The following is a 21,673-nucleotide window of genomic DNA, read 5'->3' as shown; positions in this document are numbered from 1 at the left end:
GCGGAAGTAATATATTCTTGTATGAATAGAAAAATCGACAGTAAAACTGTTCGAGAACGATACCATTTTCTTTGAGAATGGAACGGAGAATTCAATATCTTCACACGTGCTGTGATTCCTGGAGCTGAGCCCGGTATTCCAGGAGTCAGTCCGCTGAACAGTATTGGCAATTGATACCATAATTCACTGTATGAGTATTAAAATAGGGTGTCAATCCGTCGGCGAATATTACCAATCCGTATTAAGTTATTCTTTTTACCGAATATCCTGCCTTCCGAGATCCTAACACGCTGTAGCTAGTGTCTCGCTTGTTCCTGACGGAACCAAATTAGTAGACATTTTAGTGGACGGGCGGCACATGTTTCTCTATAAATATCAGCATCGAGAGTCAAAGCTTTCGAGATCATTACCACCCTCTATGAGAGTCGAACAGATATGTCAACACGTTCACCCATCCTATGATTCCGAGAGCCACACCAGGTAATCCGAAGGTAAATATGCTGAAGCGAATAGGCAATGGACACCTTAATTCACGGTTTGAATATTAAAGTACACGGTCTAACCTTTGTAGAACTTTACATATTGGTATAATGACAAAAGATATTCCGAAGTCTTTACCCTCCGAGTATCGCGGTATCGAGAGTATAACTGCGTAATCAGAGATACATATTGGTATACACTTAAGGAACGGGCACCTTAATTTCACGTATGAGTTAGAAGATCAATTATCAAACCGTTCGGGAACAGGATAGCTTCACCTATCCTTTGATTCCGAGAGTCTACCCTGGTATTTGACGAGTAAATCCGCTGAAGAGTATCCGCAACAGACACCTTAATTCACGGTCTGAATATCAAAGGCAACGTCAAGACGTTGTAGGACATTACATATTGGTGTTGGGTCACACTTCATACAGAATGCCTTACCCTCCAAAAACTAACTCGCCGTAACGGGAGTATAAACACCGTGTCCTGAGGTACGAAATAGTATACATTTTACTTACGGCCACCTTAATTTCATGTATGTATTAGAAGATCGAGGGCAAACAGTTTGAGAACGTTGCCACCCACATATTAAAATAGAGCGTCACACCGTGTGAGAACGTTACGATTTGCTATAAAGTCAAACGATTTACCGAAGACATTACCTTCCGCGAACCTCACCCGCTTCATCGATAGACATAACTTCGTGTTCAGAGATACAAATTAGTATACACTGCAGTAACGGGCACCTTAACTTCATGTATGAATGTGATGGTATAATGGCAAACCTTTCCAGAACGTTACTACCTTCTTTGTGAAATTGCACATCTAACACAATAGCGTCGCCGATCTTGTAGTGACGAGAGTCACACTTGGTATATCTGGAGTATATCCGCTGATCAGTATTCGCAATGGACACCTTAATTCAGGGTTTAAATATTAAATTGGAGCGTGAAACCGCTGTGAGGATGCTACCAGTTGGTACAAAGTTATTCATATTAACCAATACATTATATTCCGAAAACTCACGCCGCCGATGCGATTGTCTTGCTTTTGGTTCACGGGAACGAATTAGTAAATATTTTTGAATACGGACATCTTTATTTCATGTATCTGTATGAAGATCTAGAGTCAAACAGTTCGAGAACGTTCCCACCTTCTTTGAGATTCGTAAGGCTAAGTCTATAGCTCCACCTGTCCTGTGACTTCTGGAGTCATACCAGGTAATCCTAGAGTAAATCCGCTGAAGGGTATTGGTTATTTCACGGTTTGAATATTAAAGCAGAGCGTGAAACCGCTTGAGAACGTTACCAGTTGCTATAAAGTCATACGTAGTACCGAAGACTTTACCATCCGAGAAACTAACCCGCTGTATTGAGAGAGTAACTTCGTGTTCAGAGAAAGGAATTAGTATTCCTTTCAGTAACGGTGACTTTCATTTCATTATGAATAATAAGGTCAAGCGTCAAAACATTCGGGAAAGTTACCGCCTTCTTTGAAATTCGAACGGTTTCCTCAATAGCTACATAAATCGAGGGACTCGGAACGTCAAGCCAGGTATTCCCAGAGTAAATCCGCCGCATGCTATTGGCAATAGACAACTCAATACACAGTTTGAATATTAAGGCAGGCCGACAAGCCATTGTAGAACATTACCTGCTCGTTCTATACCAATAACTATCGTTCAGCAACGGTTTGACTCTGCACTGCAGCATATATACCGTGAAATTGGCTGTCTAATGACAATACTGTGCAGCGGACCGGCTCCCGGTATACCTGCTTTGACTCTAGGAATCACAGTATAGGTGGAGGTATTGACTTATCCTTTCTACTCTCAAAGTAGGTGATAACGCTTTCGCGCGGTTTGACCCTAGATTTTCAAATTCATACATAAAATTAAGGTACCCGTCATTAATATGCATATTAATTTGTTCCAATGATCACGATGTTATGCACCCGATACAGCGGGTTTGCTTCTCGAAGGAAAGCCCTTCTGATAAAAGTTTGACTCTATATGAATAAGTAACGTTCTACAACGGTTTGTATCTGTACCTTAGTATTTATACCGCGAAATAGGGAGTATGTAGTCAATACTCTACAGGGGATTTACTCCCTGAATACCTGGTTTTACTATCGGAATCACAGGGTAGATGAAGCTATTGTCTTAGCCGTACGACACTCATAAAAGGCGGTAACGTTCTAGAGAGGTTTGACGATCGATCTTCTTGTTCATACATGAAGTTAATGTGCCCGTCACAGAAATGAATATTAATTTCTTTCTCTGAACACCAAGATATACACTCGATACAGCGGGTTATGTTCTATGAAGCTATATATTCGTTAAAAGGAAGGAGTCTATAACAATTATTAATGTTCTCCGACGGATTGACACTCTACTACAATATTCATATCGTGAATTAAGCTGTTCATTGCCAATACTGTTCAGCGGATTTGTCCCGGAATACCTGGTGTGACTCACGGAATCACAGGATAGGTGAAGTTGTTGACTTAGACGTTCGTGTCTTACGCGAGGTGGTATCTTTCTCAATCGGTTTGTCCCTCTATCTTGTAATTCATACAAGAAGTTAAAGTGCCCATCACAAAAATGTATAAAGATTTCTTCCTCTGAACTCCAAGTTATACTCTCGATATAATGCGTTAGGCTTCGGAGGGTAGGGGATTCAGTAAAATGTTTGACTTTATTCCAAAGGGTCACGTTCTCAATCGGATTGGATCTGTAATTTAATATTTATACCGTGAAATAGGGAGTCCAATGTCAATACTCTTCAGTGGATTTACTCCCGGAATACATGGTTTAATTCTCGATACCACATGATACGTTAAGCTATGGACTTAGCAGTTCGAATCTCAAAGAAGTGGCAAGTTTCCCGAACGGTTTGATCCTCGACCTTCTAATTCATATATGAAGTTAAGATCTAATCAAAGATGGTAGCGTTCTCACACGGTTTGTCCCGCGATCATATAATTCTTGCATGAAATAAGGTGCTCGTCACAAAAATGTCTACGAATTAGTACCTCTGATCACGAAGATGTACTCTCGATACGGCGGGATATATTCGCAGAAGTTAAGGACATCGATAAACAGAGTGACTGTATACCAATTGATAAAGATTACCGACAGTACGTTTCACTACTTCACGATTGGAACCGTGAATTATGGTATCCATTGCCTATATAATTCAGCGGAATTACACCCCTAATGACTTGTTTGACTCTCGGAATATCAGGACTGGTGAGAAGCTATTGCCTTAGCTATGCGGCTCTCGATGAAGGTGGTAACGTTGTCGAACGGTGTAACTTTCGACCTTCATTTTCATAGATCAAATTATGGTCACTATAATCTATACTAATTTGATTCTCTGAGCACTACGTAATACTCTCGATACTGCCGGTTAGGCTTTCTGAGAGTATGGACTTCAGTAAGACGTTTGACTTTATACAAACTGGTATCGTTCTTAGACGTTTTGACGCTCTACTTTAACATTCAAGCCGGCAATTAATGAGACTATTGCCAACACTGTTCAGCGGTGTTACTCCAGGAATAACTGGTCTGACGCTCAGAATCACGGGGAATGTGATGCTATTGACAATTCCGTTCGAATCTCAAAGAGGGGGGTAATGTTCTACAACTGTTTGCCCTCGATCTTCTAATTCACACATGAAATTGAAGTGCTCGGCGCTAAAACGTACACTAATTCATGTCATTTAACACGATGTTATACTTTCGATTTAGCGGGTTAGTTATTCGGAGGGTAAGTCCTTCGGTAAAACGTTTGACTTTAAAGAAATTGGTAACGTTCTCAAACGGTTGGACGTTATCCTTTAATATTCAAACCGTGAATTGTGGTGTCGATTGCCAATGCTGAACAGCGCATTTACTCCCTGCATATCTGGATTGATATTCGTCATCATAGGGTATGTGAAGCTGGTGACATTGCCATTCGACCATCGAAGTAGGTGGTCATATCATGAAATGATTGGACCCTCGATCTTCTATTTCATAAAGATATTCAGGTGCTCGTCCCTGAAATGAATATTAACTTCTTTCACTGAACACGAAGTTACATTCTCGATGACTTGGGTGAGGTTCGCGGAAATTAATACCTTCGGTAAAACGTTAGACATTACACCAACGGGAATGGATCTCCAACGATTTGACGCTCTACTGTAATATTCAAACCGTGAATTAAGGTGTCAGTTGCCAATAAACATCAGCGGTCTATTTCCCGGATTGCCTGATTTGACACACGGTATCACAGGATACGTGAACCAGTAGACCTAGGCGTTCGACTTTCAACGAGGGTGGTATCGTTCTCGACCGATTTGACCATCGATATACTCTTTCATACATGAATTCACGGTGCCGTGAGTTTCACTCTACTACTCTGTCTCTCACAAAAGGTGCTAACTTTCTCGAAAGGTTTCGCCCTCGATCTTCTAAATCCTGTATGAAATTAAAGTGCCCGTCACTGAAATATCTACGAATTTGCTACCGGGAACACGATGTAGTACCCTCAGTATAGCGGCATAGCATCTCGGAAGGTATGGAATACGGAAAGTGGTTAGACTGTAAATAATTAGGTAAAGTTCTACAACTGTTTGACGCTCAACTTGAATATTCGATCAGCGAATGGTAGTGTCAATTGCCAATACCTTCCAGCGGGTTTATTCCTGCAATACCTGAATAGAATAAGGAAACCACAGGATAGGTGAAGCTATTGACTTAGCTATGTTTTTGTCAAAGGAAATGATAACGTTCTCGAACGGTTTGACCCTCGATCTTCTAATTCATACACGAATTATATGTGCCGTTACTAAATCATATACTAGTAAGATCCTCTGATCACGAAGTTATACTCTCGATGTAGCGGGTGAGGTGCGCGAATGGTACGGTCTTCGGTAAAACGTTCGTCCTTACAACAATTTAAAACGATCACAAACGATTCACCGCTTATTTTAATATTGATACCGCGAATTAAGTTGTCTATTGCCAATACTGACCAGCGGATACACTGCCGAAATAACTGGTTTGACTCTCGATATCAAAGGACAGTTGGAGGTATTGGTGTGGCTGTGCCACTCTCATAGGAGCGGGTTACGTTCTCGCACGGCTATCCCTCGATATTCCTATATATGGATGAAAATAATGTATCCGTCTGCTGAAATGTCTACTAATTTGAAAACGTGAAAAATAAGGAGTACAGTCGCTGAAGGGTGTTGGGTTCTCGGAAGGCAAAGTATTGGGTAAAAAAATAACTTTATACGAATTGATAATGCTCCCTGACGGTTTGACTCTGAACCTCTATAGTCAAGCCGTGAATTAATGTGTCTGTAACCAACACTGTTCAGCGGATTTAGTCTAGGAGGACCTAATATGACTATCGGAATCATAGGATAGGAGAAGCTATTGAATTAGCCATTCCACTCCCATAGAAGATGGGAGCGGTCCCGAACGGTTTGACATTCGGTCATCTAATTAATTCGCGTAATTAAGGTTCTGCCTACTAAAATATATACCACTTAGATACTCTGAACTCGAAGTGGTACTCTCGGTGCTGCGCGATAGACTTTCGGAGGGTTAGGTCTCCAGTAAAGCGTTTGACTTTATACAAAATGTGTAGCATTCGCAAACGGATTGACGTTCTTTTTTAAAATTCGAACTGTGAATTACGGTCACTATTGGCCATACCGTCTCAATGGAGGTGGTAACGTTCTCGCTAGGTATGACCCTCAATCTTCTGATACATTCATGTGATTACGGTGACCATCACTCAAATGCATAATAATTTGCTTCTCGGAAGACGAAGATATATTCTCGATACAGTGGATCAGCTTCATGGAATGTAAGGCTTTCGCAAAAAAGTTTGACTCTATACCAATACGTATCGTTCTTCCACGGATTGACTCCCTGCTTTATTATTCATACCGCGAATTCAGGTGCCTATTGCCACTATGGTTCAGTGGGTTTACACCCAGAATGCCTGACTTGACTCCCGGAATCACAGGATTGTTGAAGGTATAGACTGAGCTGTGCCATTCTGCAAGAAGGTGGCTACGTTCTCGAACGGTTTGCCCACGATATTCCTATATATGCATGTATATAATGTATCCGTTTGTAAAAATGTCTAGTAATTTGATCATGTGAAAACTAAGGAACACAATCGCTGCAGCGGGTTGGGTTCTCGGAAGGAAAGGAATTGGGTAAAAAGTATGACATTATTACAATTGTTAATGTTCTCCGACGGTCGGACTCCCAACATTAATATTCCTACCGTGGTGTAAGGTGTCTATTGCTACAACTGTTCAGCGGATTTAATCCCGGAATACCTTGTTTGACTCTCGGAACCACAAGATAGGTGAAGCTATTGTGTTAGATGTGCCATTTCACAAAGAAGGTGGTAACATTCTGGAATGGGTTTGCAACCAGATCTCTTTCATGCATGGAATTAGGATGCCCGTTACTTCAATGTATACTAATTTGTATCCCTGAACACGTCGTAATTCTCTACGTACATCGGGTTAAGTCCTCGGTGTGTAAGGTTTTCTGTAAAGCTTTTGACATAATACCAATATGTAACTGTCTACAAATGTTTGACTCTGTTCTTTAATATTCTAACTGCGAACTAAGGTGTGCATTGACAATATTATACAACGGATCGGCTCCTGGAGTACCTGGCTTTGCTTTCGGATTCTCTGTATAGGTGATATTTTTATTTAGCTGTTCATCTCTTACAGATAGTCGTTACGTTCTCGAAATGCATGGCCCACCATCTTCTAATTCATTCATGATGTTAATGTGCCCGTCACTGAAATGAATACAAATTTTTTTTTTGAACACGAGGTAATGCTCTCGATGAAGCGGGTGTGGTACTCGGAAGGCACGGTCTTCGATTAACCGTTTCAATATTTACCAATATATACCAAACAACAGAAGGTGGTATCGTTCTCCAACGGTTTGACTCCCTATTTTGTTCTCGTACATTAAAATAACGTGTCCGTCTGCTAAAATTTCTACTAATTTCTGTCTGTGAACACACAGCTAGACACTTGCCACAGCGGGATATGTTTTATGATGGTAATGTATTCGGTAAAAGCAGGACTTTATAAGAATTAGTAATGGTCTCCGACGAATGTCACTCTAAAATAATATTCAAACCGTGAATTAAGGTGATTATTGGCAGTACTCTTCAGCGGGTTTACTCCCGGGGAACCTTGCTTGACTCTCCGAATTACAGGTTAGGTGAAGGTATTCACTCAACTGTGCAACTCTCAAAGAGGGTGCTAACGTTACCGAACGGTTGGACCATCGGTCTTCCAATTCAAACATGAAGTTAAGCTTCCCGTCGGTCAAATGTATACCAATGTGTTTCTATAAACACGAAGTTATACTCACGGTCCGGCTGGTTAGCTTCTCGGGCGGCAAGGCTATCGATGAATAGTTTGGCTTTATAGCAACTGGGAACTTTCTCAAACTGTGTAACTGTTACGCTCGAACAAGGTGGTAACGTCTCTGAACGCTTTCATCATCAATTGTCTAATTCATATTGAATGTAACGAGCACGACCCTGAAATGAATACTAATTTCATTGTATGATCACGAAGTTATACTCTCGAAACGGCGAGTTTGCTTCTCCAATGGTAAGGCAATCGGCAAAGGGTTGGACTTAATCCCAATTGGCAATGCTCTCAAGCGGTATGACGCTCTACTTTACTATTCAAACTCTGAATTAAGGTGTCTATTGGCAATACTGTTCAGCGGCATTACTCTAGTTATGCCTGGTTTGACTTGCCGAATCACAGGATAGGTGCTGCAATTGCATAAGCCGTTCGACCCTCACGGAATGTGGTAACGTACGCGAACGGTTTCACCCTCGATCTTCTACATCATTCATGAAGTTTTGGTGCGCGAAGCTAGGATGTGTTCTAAATTGTTTCACTGAACACGTAGACATACTTTCGATACAATGGGTGAAGATCGCGGAAGTAAAGGCCCCAGATATAAAGTTAGTCACTCTACCAATAGTTAACCTTCTTGAATGGTTTGACTCTGTACATTGCCAATACCATTGCCAATACAGTTCAGCGGACTTAGACCAGGAATGACTGGTTTGTCTCACGGAATCACAGGATAGGTGAAGCTATTGACGTATCTGTGCGACTGTCAAAGAAGGTAGTTGCATTCTCGAACGGCTTGGTACACGATCTTCTGACTCATACATGAAATTAAGGTGCCGCCAGTAAATTCTATACAAATGTGATTCCGTAAACACGTAGCTATGTTCTCGATACGGTGAGTCAGCTGCGCGGAAGGAAAGACATTCGGCAAAATGTTTGACTTTGATGCAATTACAGTGTTCTGTCACAGTGTAACGAGCAATTTTAATATTGAATCCGCAAATTAAGGTATCTATGGCCAATACTGTGAAGCGCATTTACTCCCGGTATATCAGGTTTGACTTTCTGAACAACAGGATGTATGAAGCTACTGACGTAGCCTTCTGAATCTCAAAGAAGGTGGTAAGTTTCACGAACGGTTTGATCATCGACCTTCTAATTTATTCATGAAATTAAGGTGCCCGCCACTAAAATATTTACTACCTTGTTCAAGTGATCACGATGTCATACCCACGATATAGCGGGATAGGCTTCCGGAGTGTAACGACTTCAGTAAAATGTTTGACTGTATACAAAGGGTAACGCTCTCATACGGTTTGCCGATCTACTATAATATTCAAACCGAGAATTAAGGTGTCTAATGCCAATACTGATCAGCAGATTAACACCCGGAATCCCTGGCTTGACTTTCGGAACCGCAGGGTAGGTGAAGCAATTGATATAGCTGTTCGATTGTCAAGGAATGTGGTAACGTATGCAAACGGTTTACCCTCGTTCTTCGAAATCATATATGAAATTAAGGTTCGCGACACTGGGATGTATACTTATTTGTTTCTCTGCTCGCGATGTTACCCTTTCGGTGCACCGTTACGCTCCATTTTTTTATTCAAACCGCGAATAATGGGACATTATGGGAATATTGTTCAGCGGAGTAACTCCAGGAATACCTGGTTTGACTATCCGAACCAGTGTATAGGTGAAGCTCCTGACTTAGCAGTTCGAATCTGAAGAAAGGTGGTAACATTCACGAACGATTTGACTCCCGATCTTCGAATTCATGCATGAATTTACGGTGCCGTCACTAAATTGTATACTAGTATGATCCTCTGGACACGAAGTAATACTCTCGATGAAGTGGGGGAGGTACGCGGATGGTACGGCCTTCGGTAAAACGATTGACATAACAACAATTGATAACGTTCGCGATAACGGTTTGAAGCTCAATTTTAATATACAAGCCGGGAATTAAGGTGTCCATTGCCCAAACTGTTCAGCGGATTTACTGCCTGAATACCAGATCTGACTTTCGGAATATCATGATACATAAAGCTATTGCCATTGCGGATCGACTATCAAAGAAGGTGGTAACGTTCTCCAAATGTTTGACCCTGCATCGTGTAATTCATACACCAAATTAAGATCCGTCACTAAAATGTATACTAGCTACCTTGTTTGAACATGATGTTATACTCTCGATACAGCGGATTATGTTCTCTGAAGCTAAGGTATCAGATAAATAGGATGACCTTATTCCAATCGGTAACGTTCTCAAACGGTTTTACGTTCTAATTTAATATTCATACCTTGAATTAATGTGTCCATTGTTAATACCGTTCATAGGATTTGCTCCTGGAAAACATGGTTTGAGTCTCGGAATCACAAATATATGTGAAGTTATTAACTCAGCCGTTCGACTGTCAAAGAAGGTGGTAACGATCACGAACAGATAGACAGTAGTTCTTCGAATTCCAACACGATGTTAAGGTGCCCGCCACTAAAATGTATACGAATTTGTATCTCTGATTACGGAGTTATACTCTCGATACCGCGGATTAAGTACTCGGAGGGTAATGTCTTCGGAAATACTTTTGACATTATGCCAATTAGTAACCTTCTACAAAGGTTAGACTCTGTAGTTTAAAATCAATCCGTGAATTAAGATGTCCACCTCCTATAGTGTACACCGGATTGACTCCCGGAATACCAAGTTTGGCTATCGGAATAGCGGGATAGGTGAATCTATTGACTTAGCCGGTCGTCCCTCACTGATGGTGGTAACGTTCTCGCACTGTTTGACACTCGATCCTCCAATTCATACATGAAGTTAAGGTGCCCGTTGCTAAAATGGATACTAATTTCTTTCTCGGAAGACGAAGTTATACTATCGATACAGCGGGGTAGCTTCTGGAAAAGTAAGGCCTTCGGTAAAAAGTTTTACTATATAGCAATATGTAACGTTGCACAACCTTCCGACTCTGTGCTGTAATATTTATAACGGCAAATTGCGTGCCTAATGCCAATTCTTCACGGCGGGTATAGACGCGGACTACCTGGTTTGACTCCTGGAATCACAGGATAGGTAAAGCTGTTAACTTAGCCGGTCGACACTTAAAGAAGGAGGTAACATTCTCGAAAGGCTTTGCTCTTGATTTTTTGTATTCATATATGTAAATGAGGTGCCCGTCATTAAAATGTATACTAATATGCTTCTCTGAACACGAAGATATACACTTGATACAGCGGGTTCGGTTCAGAGAAGGTAAGATATTCGGAAAACGAAGGGCTTTACACCATTTGGTAATGTTCTCCGAGGGATTGATTCTCTACCTTACTATACATACTGCGGATTCATGTATCTGTTGCCAACAGTTTTCAGCGGACTGGTTCCCGGGATAACAGGCTTCACTCTCCGAATCACGGGATTGGTAAAGCTTCTGAATTAGCTGTGCGACTATAACGTTTTCGAACGGCTTGTCTAGCGATATTCCTATTCATAGATGAAATTAAGTTGCCTGCCACTAAAATGAATAGTAATTTGCTTCTCGAAACACGAAATTATACACGCGATACGGCGAGATATGTTCTCTGAACGTAAGGCCCAAGGTAGAAATTTGGACTCTATTCCAATTGGTAACAATCTACAACCATCTGACACTCCACTTTGGTTTTCGAGCAGCGAATTATGGTGTCAATGGCCAATCCTGTCCTGCGGATTTTCTCCCGGATTTCCTGGTTTACTCCTTGAAATCGCAGGATAGGTGAAGCTATTGGCTTAGCCGTTCTATGCACAAAGGAGGTGGTAACGTTCCTGAACGGTTTGACCTTCAACCTTCTACGTCATACATGAAGATATGGTGCCTGTCACTAAAATGTGTATTAATGAATTTCTCTAGCCACGAAGTCATACACTTGATACTGCAGGTTATGTTATCACAATTTAAGACCTTCGGTCAAAGGTTTGGCTCTTTATGAATAGGTAACGTTCTATAACGCTTTGACGGTCTGCCTTAATATTCAAACCGTGAACTAAGGTGCTTATTGTCAATGCTGTTCAGCCGACATACTTTCGAATCATCTGACTTGACTCTCGGAATCACAGGATAGGTGAAGAAATATACTTAGCCGTCTGAATCTCAAAGAGGGTTTTGACAACCGATTGGCTAATTTATACATGAAGATAGGGAGCTCGTCACAGAAATGAATACAAATATCTTTGTCTGAAAACGAAGTTATACTCTCGATGAAGCGGGTGAGATCCCGGAAGGTATGGCCGTCTGTAAAACGATTGACTTTATACGAATAGGTATAACTCTCAAACGGTTTGACGAACAACTTTAATATCAAACCGTCATTTAAGATGTCTATTACCAATATTGTTCAGCAGATTTACTACCCGATTATCTGGATAATAGCGGATGCTATTTTGTTAGCCGTTCGACTCTCAGCGAGAGTGCTGAAGATCTGGAACGGTTTGACTCTTAATGTTCTTACTCATTATGAAATTATGGTCTACGTCACTAGAATGTGTACTAACTTGTTCCTCTGAACACGAAGTTATACTCTCGATGAAGTGGGCGAGGTTCGCGATTGTTAGCGCCGTCGGTAAGACGTTTGAATGTATCAAAATTGGTAACGTTCACAAACGGTTTCACGCTCTACTTTAATATTCAAGCCGCGAGTTAAGGCGTCCGTTACGAATGCAGTGTAGCGGATTGACTCCCGTCATGCCTGGTTTGCCTATTGGAATAGCAGGATAGGTGAAGCTTTTGAATCGGCCATTCAACTTTCACAAAAGGTAGAATCGCTTTCGAACGGTTTGACTCTCCATCTCTTAAATCATACATTGTTTCTCTGAACGCGAAGTTATAGTTTCGAAGCAACGGGCGAGGTTCTCGGATGGTACGGCCAGCGGTGAAATGTTTGACTCTATACCAATTGATATCGTTACACAACGGGTGGACTCTGTATATTAATATTCGAACAGTAAATAGAGATGTCTATTGCCAACACTGGTCAGCGGACTTACTCCACGAATACGTGGTTTGACTCCCGGAATCACAGATAGGTGAAGCTATTTACTTAGCAGATCGACTCTAAGAAAAGATGCTAACGTTCGCGAACAGTTTGACTGTCGATTTTGCTATTCATACGTGAAACTAAGGTGTCCGTCTGCTGAAACTGTCTACTGATGTGTTTCCGTGAGCATCCAGTCAGTCACTTGCGACATCAGGGCGGGTTCTCGGAAGGTAAGTTCTTGAGTAAACAGAATTACCTTATTTTAATTGATAATGTTCTACGGCGAATTGATGCAGTACCTAAATGCTTATACCGTGTATCAAGGTGTCTATTGACAATACTTTTCAGAGGATGTACTCTCGGAATACCTGGTTTGACTCCCGCAAGCACAAGATAGCTGAAGAAGCTACTGACATGGCCATTCGACTCTCACAGGACCTGCTAACGTTCTCGAAAGGCTTGGCCCTCCATCTTCTAATGAATAGACAAGGATAAGGTGCCTTTCACTGAAATAAGTACTAATTGCTATATCTGAACAAGGAGTTATACTCTCGATGCATCAGGTCATGTCCTCGGAATGTAAGGCCTTCGGTTAAATGTTTGTGTCTGGAGCAATTAGTATCGGTCTCAAACGGTTTGACGAACTACTTTAAAATCAAACCGTGATTTAAGGTGTTCAGTTTCATTACTGTTGAGCAGACATACTCCTCGAATACCTGGTTTATCTTTCGGAATCTCAGGACAGCAGAAACTATTGATTTAGCCGTTCCACTCCCACAGAAGGTGAGAACGGTCTCGAACGGAATACATATGTGAAAATAAGGTAAGCTTCTGTTATAATGTCTACTCATTCGTTTCCGCGATCACTAAGCATGACACTCGCTACAGCAGGATCTCTTCTATGGAGCTAACGTATTCAATAAAATGATGGACTCTAAAACAATTAGTAATGTTTCTCGACTGATTGACACTCTACCACACTATTCATACCGTGAATTAAGGTGTTTATTGCCAGTACTGTTCAACGAATTTACTCCAGGAAAACCTAGCTTGTCTATCGAAATTACGGGATAGGTGAAACTATTCACTTCGCTGTTCAACTCTCGACGAAGATGGTAACGTCCTCGTATGGTTACACCCTGGATATTTATATTGATACATGATACTACATTGTCCGTCAGCTAAAGTGTCAGCTAATTTATTTCCGAGGAAAATAAGCAAGGCACTTGCTACAGCGAGTTAGGTTCTTGGAAGGTAAAGTATCCGGTAAAATCTTTGACTTTATACCATCTGGTTATGTTCTCCAACTGTTCGAATCCCGACATTAATATTCATAGCATAAATTGTGGTGTCTATAGCCAATACTGTACTGCGGATTCAGTCTCGGAACAGCTGGATCGAATCACGCAATCTCGAGATAGGTGAAGCCATTGACTTAGCTGTGCGAATCTCTCAGAAGGTCGTTACGTTCTGGAACAGTATGCCTATCGATCTACATATCCATACATGAAATGAATGTACCCGCCACTAAAAGGAATAATAGGTTGTATCCCTGGAAACGAATTTAGACTATCGATACAGCAGCTTAGGATATCGGAGGATAAGTTCTTCGGCAAAAAGTTTGACGCTATACCAATAGCTAACGATCGACAAAGATTTGACACTCCACATTAATATTCGTACCGTGAATTAACGTGTCCACTGGTAATACTGCTCTGTCTGCTCCCTCCCGGAATAAGTGGTCAGAGCCTCGGTATCACAGAATAGGTGTATTTATTAATTTAGCGGTTGGAAACTCGAAGAAGAAAGTAAGGTTCAGGCTCGGTTTTTCCACCGATCGTCCAGTTCATACTTGAAAATAGGTTGTCCCTCTGCCAAATGTCTCCTAAATTGTTCCGGTGAAGACTAAGCAAGCCAATGGCTGCAGCGGGATAGGTTCACGGAAGGTACGGCCTTCGGTTAAAATTTGGCTCTATAGCAATAAGTAACGTTCTGTAACGGTTTGGATCTGTACTTTAATATTTATACCGTGATATAGGGTCCCTAATGCGCATACAGAACTGCAGATTTACTCTCGGAATACCAGATATGCTTCTCGGAATCATAGGTTAGGCGAAGCTGTTGGCGCAGCTGTTCAATTCTCTAAAATGGTGGCAACGTTCTCGCTCGGTTTGACCATCGACCTTCTAATTCATACATGAAGTTAACGTACCCGTCAATGAAACGTATACTAGTTCGTACCTCTGAACACGTTGTTATACTCCCGATTCAACTGGTTAGGTTCAGGGAGGGGAATGTCTTCGGTAATGCTGTTGACATTACACCAATATGTAACGTTCTACAAATGGTTGACACTGTACATTATAAATCAAGCAGTGAACTAAAGTGTCCATTGCCAACAGTGTACAGCGGTTTGAGTCCCGGAATACCTGGTTTGAGTATCGGAATGGCAGGATGCGTGAAACTATTGACATAGCGGTTCGTGTCTGAACGAAGGCGGCATCGTTCTGGAACGGTTTGACCGTTGACCTTCGGATTCGTACATGAATATAAGTTGTCGTCACTAAATTGTATAATAATATGATCCTCTGAACACCAAGTTATACTGTCGATGAAGCGGGTGAGTTTCGCGGACGGCAAGGCATTGGGTAGAACGATTGAGTTTATAACAGTTGGCAACGTTCACAAACGGTTTGACGCCAAATTTTAATATTCAAACCATGAATTAACGTGTGTTGACATTTCTGATCAGCGGATTTACACGCAGAGTACCTGGTTTGCCTTTGGGAATCGCAGGATAGGTGCAGCTATTGACGTAGCGGTTCCACTTTCACAGATGGTGGCAAGTTTCTCAACCGGTTAGGTCCTCGATCTTATAATACATACATGAAGTTAAGTTGCCCATCAATGGAATGGAGACTAATTTCTTTCTCTGAACACGAAGTTATACTCTCGACGAAGCCGGTCAGATTAGCGGAAGATATCGCCTCCGGTAAACGTTTGACTTGATACCAATTGGTAACGTTCTTAAACGGCATGACGCTCTACTTTAGTATTCAAACCGTGAAATAAGGTGTCCGTTGCCTTTACTGCTCAACGAATTTGCACGCGGAATACTTCGTTTGACTTTCGGAATCGCAGGATAGGTGAAGTTATTGGCATAGCCGTTCGGCATACTAGGAAGGTGGTAACTTTCTCGATATGTTTAACGCTCAATCTTATGATTCATACATGAAATTAATGTGCCCGTGTCTAAAGTGTATAATAATATGCTCCTCTAAACACGAAGACATAATGTCAATGCAGCGGGTTAGCTTCTCCGTAAGTAAGGCCTTCGGTGAAAAGTTTGACTATGTAGCTATAGGGAACGTTCAACAACGGTTTGACTTTGTTAATTAATATTTATACCATGAAATTACGTGTCTAATGCCAATAATCTTCAGAGGGTTCAGACGCGGACTACCAGCTTCGATTAGTATTGTAGTGAGCAAATTTCTTTGCATGTATAATATGAAAAATTTGTTGTATTGAAATTTTCTACTGTTGACAAATTTTATTAAATTTAAGATACAAATAAGCTAATTACTAACCTTATAGATTCATAATCTATCGATATATTATAAAATAATATTTTATATGAAATATATATTTAATAATTAATTGTATACTATTCTAGTATTATAATTAATAAATTTTATACTATTTTAGTCGAGATGTATAAATTAATTTATTATAAGTAATTAATTTTATATTATTTTAGTCGAGTGTTATAAATTAATTTATTATAAATAATTAATTTTATACTATTTTAGTCGAGTTGTGTAAATTAATTCATTATAAATAACTAATTTTATACTATTGTAGTAGTAGAAATAATTAATTGTATATTATTTTAGTTAAGTAGAATATAATTATAATTAAATTATAATATTAGTTTATTAAATAATTATATTTTAAAATATGATTTATTCAATCTTTATAGGTTTATTAATTATTTTGCAATAATGTATTTAAATTCCATGAATATTAAATAAATATTTATTTAATGAAGTTTATTAGATATTTAATTTATTTAAGTATACGAAACCTATAAATATTAAAAATTGTTTTATATAAATACGTTTATTAATTATTTAATTTATTTAGGAATACAAAACCTATAAGTATTATAATTTATTTCAATGTTTTATAGGTTTATTAACTTAATACGGATATAAAAGCTATAAATATTAAATGAATATAGTTTATTAATATTTATATGTTTATGAATTATTTAATTTATTTAAGGATACAAATCCTATAAAATATTAAACATTATATATTTTAATATTTCATTGGTTTATTAATTTAATTTAAATTAGGATATAAAACTTATAAATATTAAATGAATATTGTTTATTAATATTTATAGGTTTATTAATTACTCTATAATAATTTATTTGAAAATGCAAATTTATCAATATTGAAAGTTATAATTTATTTTAACGTTTTATGGGTTTATTAATTATATACAATAGTAATATTACTGATATAAGGAATATTTCATAAGTTATTTATGTAAGTTTATTTACTATTATTAGTTATAAAAATTTTTAAATGACTTTAAAAATTATAGTGTAATTTAATATTAAATAAAATATATAAATTAATTTTAAAATATAAATCTATAAACTTTGTATATTTAATTTTTATATTTATTTTTTTTATTATTATCAAATATTATTTTAAAGCGATTTATTTTTGAAATTGTTATATTTAATAGAATTAGAATAATTAATTTAAATTCTAATAACTAATTATCGAGTTTATTGATTTTTTATATATCAATTTTTTCTAGAATTTTAATGGTAATTTTTATAATAAATTTTATAAATTTGGTTGAAATAATTTATTTGAAAAATTTATTCAATTATTTTTTATTTATTTCATTGGTAATAAAATAAGGATTATTTCCTTTTCATTCTTTAATAATTAAATCTTATGAGTTAATAAATTGGAATTGTATTTGTTTATCTTCAACTTTACTAAAATTTATTGCTTTAAATTTTTGTTTTTTAATTTAAAAATTATATTATAAAATAATTTTATTTGGAATTTTTAGAATTATATATTTATCTATTTATATATCAAAATTAATTAATACAAAAGAAATAATTAGATGTTCAACTTTAATATTAAATCATATATTAATTATTGTTTATCATATTAATACAAAATATATTTATTTATTAATATTATTTTATATATTAATTATTTATATATTATTATTTACATTCTATAAATATAAATTTATAAGTAGTAATTTAAATAATTTTATATTAAATTATAAAAATAATTTAATTATTTCATTTACATTAATTTTATTAATTTATTCAATATTACCAATTTATTTTTCTTTTTATTATTAAATGATTATTAATTAAGGTTTTATATATATTATTGAATATAATATATTTATAAGACTTATAATTTGAATAATCAGAAATATTTATTTATATTATTTTATAAATATTATTAAATTTTTATTTATAAGTATAAATTTTTTTAAAATTTTTTATTCATTTTAACTTCAAATTTAATTCTCTAATATTATTTTTTTCAATATTTAATATTTTAATAGCATTTATAATAGATATATTATAAAAATTAAATAATTAATATGTTTTATTTATATTATTTTAAATTTGCAGTTTAATGATTTATAAACTATAATTAAAAATTAATAAATACAAAAAGTATTATGTCTAATAAAGGAAAAAAATTGTAAATTTATTAATAAAAATTTAAAATTTCTTAATACTATAAATATTTAAAAAAATTTAATACTATAAAAATGTTAAGTTAAATTAAAAACAATTAATTTTCAAAATTAAAAATTAATTTTAATTTAAATTTTAATTAAGTGATTAATATCAACAAATTGTAAAGATATTGGCATTCTTTATTTTATATTAATTATATGATCAGGAATAATTGGTTGTTCCTTAAGGCTTTTAACTCGTGTAGAATTAAGAATTCCTCGAATATTTTTAAGTAATGATGAATTATGTAATTCTTTAATTGCAAGTCATGCAATTTTAATAATTTTTTTTATAGTTATACCTTTTTAAATTGAAGGATTTGGTAATTGATTAATTTCTTTATTATTAAGATCACCTGATATATCATTTCCTCGAATAAATAATATTAGATTTTGATTATTACCTCCTTCTTTATTATTAATATTAACTGGAAGAATTTTTAATATAATATTTGGAACTGGTTGCACTGTATATCCACCTTTATATAATTATATTTTTCATTCTACTCCTTCTGTAGATTTTACAATTTTTTCTTTACATATATTTGGTATTTCTTCACTTCTAGGGGCTGTAAATTTGATATGTACTATTATATTAATAAAAAATATGGATTAGATTTAGAGAAAATACTTTTATTTCCTTCGTCTGCTTTTATTACAATAATTTTATTATTATTATCTTTACCTGTATGAGCGGGAGCTATTACAATATTATTATTTGATCGTAATTTTAATACATCTTTTTTTGATCCTATAAGAGGAGGAGATCCTGTATTATATCAACATTTGTTATGATTTTTTGGTCATACAGAAGTTTTTATTTTAATTTTACCTGGTATTGGATTAATTTCTCAAATTACTACAAATGAAATTGGTAAAAAAGGAGTATTTGGTAATTTAGGAATGATTTATGCAATATTAGGAATTGGATTTTTAGGTTTTATTGTTTGAGCTCATCATATATTTACTATTGGATTAGATGTAGATGCTCGTGCTTATTTTACTTCAGCAACTATAGTTTTTGCTGTATCTACAGGAATTAATGTTTTTAGTTGATTAGCAACTTATTATGGTTCAAAATTTAAAATAAATAATTCTATTATATGATCTTTAGGTTTTATTTTATTATTTACAATTGGAAGATTAATAGGAATTATATTATGTAATTCATCGATTGATATTATTTTACATTTATTCGCTTATTTCAAGATTTATTCATTGATATCCTTTAATTACTTGTTTAACATTTAATAATAAATGATTGGTTATCAATTTTTAATGATATTTATTGGGGTAAATTTAACATTCTTTCCTCAGCATTTTTTAGGTTTAATATGAATACCTGGACGTTATTCTGATCATCGTGATTCTTATTATTGTTGAAATTTATTATCTTCAATTGGTTCAATTATCTCATTAAATGGAATAACTTTTTTATTATTTTTAATTTTAGAAAGTTAAAATTATAAACGTTTATTATTATATAAATCTTTTCAATCATCTTTAGAATGAATAATAAATTATCCTCCATTAAATCATTCATTTAATGATTGTAGAATTTTAATAATTAAAAAATTTTAATATGGCAGAAAAGTGCAATGAATTTAAAATTCAATTATATAAAATTTAATTTCATTATTAAAAATAGCAAGATGAAATATATTTTTCTTTCAAAATTCAAATTCCTTTTATTTTGAAAATTGGAATTATTTACATAATTTTATTACAATATATATATTAATAATTATTGTCTTTAATTTATATTTAATTATTGATATATTAAATAATAAATTTATTAATTTATAATTATTAAAAAATCATTTAGTTGAAGTAATTTGAACAACTATTCCAATAATTATTTTATTATTTATTTCTTTCCCATCTTTAAAAATTTTATATTATATTGATGAATTATTAAATCCTTTCTTTCTATTAAATCAATTGGTCATCAGTGATATTGATCTTATGAATATTCTGAATTTAATAATATTGAATTTGATTCTTATATATTAATATATGAATCAATAAATCAATTTCGATTATTAGATACAGATAATCGAATAGTTATTCCTATAAAATTACCTTTACGTTTATTACTTACATCAACTGATGTAATTCATTCCTCAACTGTACCATCTTCAGGTGTTAAAATTTATGCAATTCCAGGATGAATTAATCAATTTAATTTATTTTGTTTACGTCCTGGATTATGTTTTGGACAATGTTCTGAAATTTGTGGTATAAATCTATGATTTATACCTATTACTGTGGAAAGAACATCTTTAACTAATTTTATAAAATGAATTAAAAATAAAATTTTATTTAAAAAATTAGTTAAAATTATATATAACGTTAAATTGTCAATTTAATATTAATATTTTTATTATTTTTTTAAAAATTAAATCATTAAATATCATAAATTTAAAAGAATTGATCTTTCAAATCAATTATAGTAAAAATTACTTTTAATAAATTCCACAAATGAGACCAATTTTTTTATGTGAACTATATATTTTTATAATTTTTAATTTATTATATTTAATATTTAATTTAAATTATATATTATTTGATTTAAATTATAATTAAAAAAAAAATAATTTTGATAAATGAATATTAATTTTATAAATTTATTTGAAATATTTGATCCAATAATTAGAATAAATTATAATAGAAATTTTATTTCTAATTGAATATTTATTTATTTTCCTATTATATTTTGTATAATTTTATTTAATAGTTATTATATTGTTTTAAATTGAATTAATATTTTATTTGTTAAATTTATTATATTATTATGTAAGGAATTTATTATGATTTATAAATATAATTCAAATATTATTATTTTTATAAATTTATTAATATATACTTTTATTACTAATACTTTAGGATTAATTCCGTATGTATTTTCGCTGACAAGTCATTTATTATTTTATTTAATATTATCATTAACATTATGAATAG

At 35.0% G+C, this 21,673-nt stretch overlaps 2 pseudogenes; both read left to right on the top strand.

Annotated features, from left to right (window-relative positions):
* The first annotated feature begins 13,084 nt into the window (after positions 1 to 13,084).
* LOC143219518 (cytochrome c oxidase subunit 1 pseudogene) lies at positions 13,085 to 19,768 on the top strand (annotated as a pseudogene).
* A 759-nt stretch (positions 19,769 to 20,527) lies between these two features.
* Positions 20,528 to 21,015, top strand: LOC143219517 (cytochrome c oxidase subunit 2-like; annotated as a pseudogene).
* Positions 21,016 to 21,673: the final 658 nt, after the last annotated feature.

The sequence above is a fragment of the Lasioglossum baleicum genome, unplaced genomic scaffold, assembly GCF_051020765.1.
Source record: "Lasioglossum baleicum unplaced genomic scaffold, iyLasBale1 scaffold0037, whole genome shotgun sequence".
Taxonomy (NCBI): domain Eukaryota; kingdom Metazoa; phylum Arthropoda; class Insecta; order Hymenoptera; family Halictidae; genus Lasioglossum; species Lasioglossum baleicum.
Note: the sequence above shows the minus strand (reverse complement) of the source record. Positions and strands in the feature narration are given on the sequence as shown.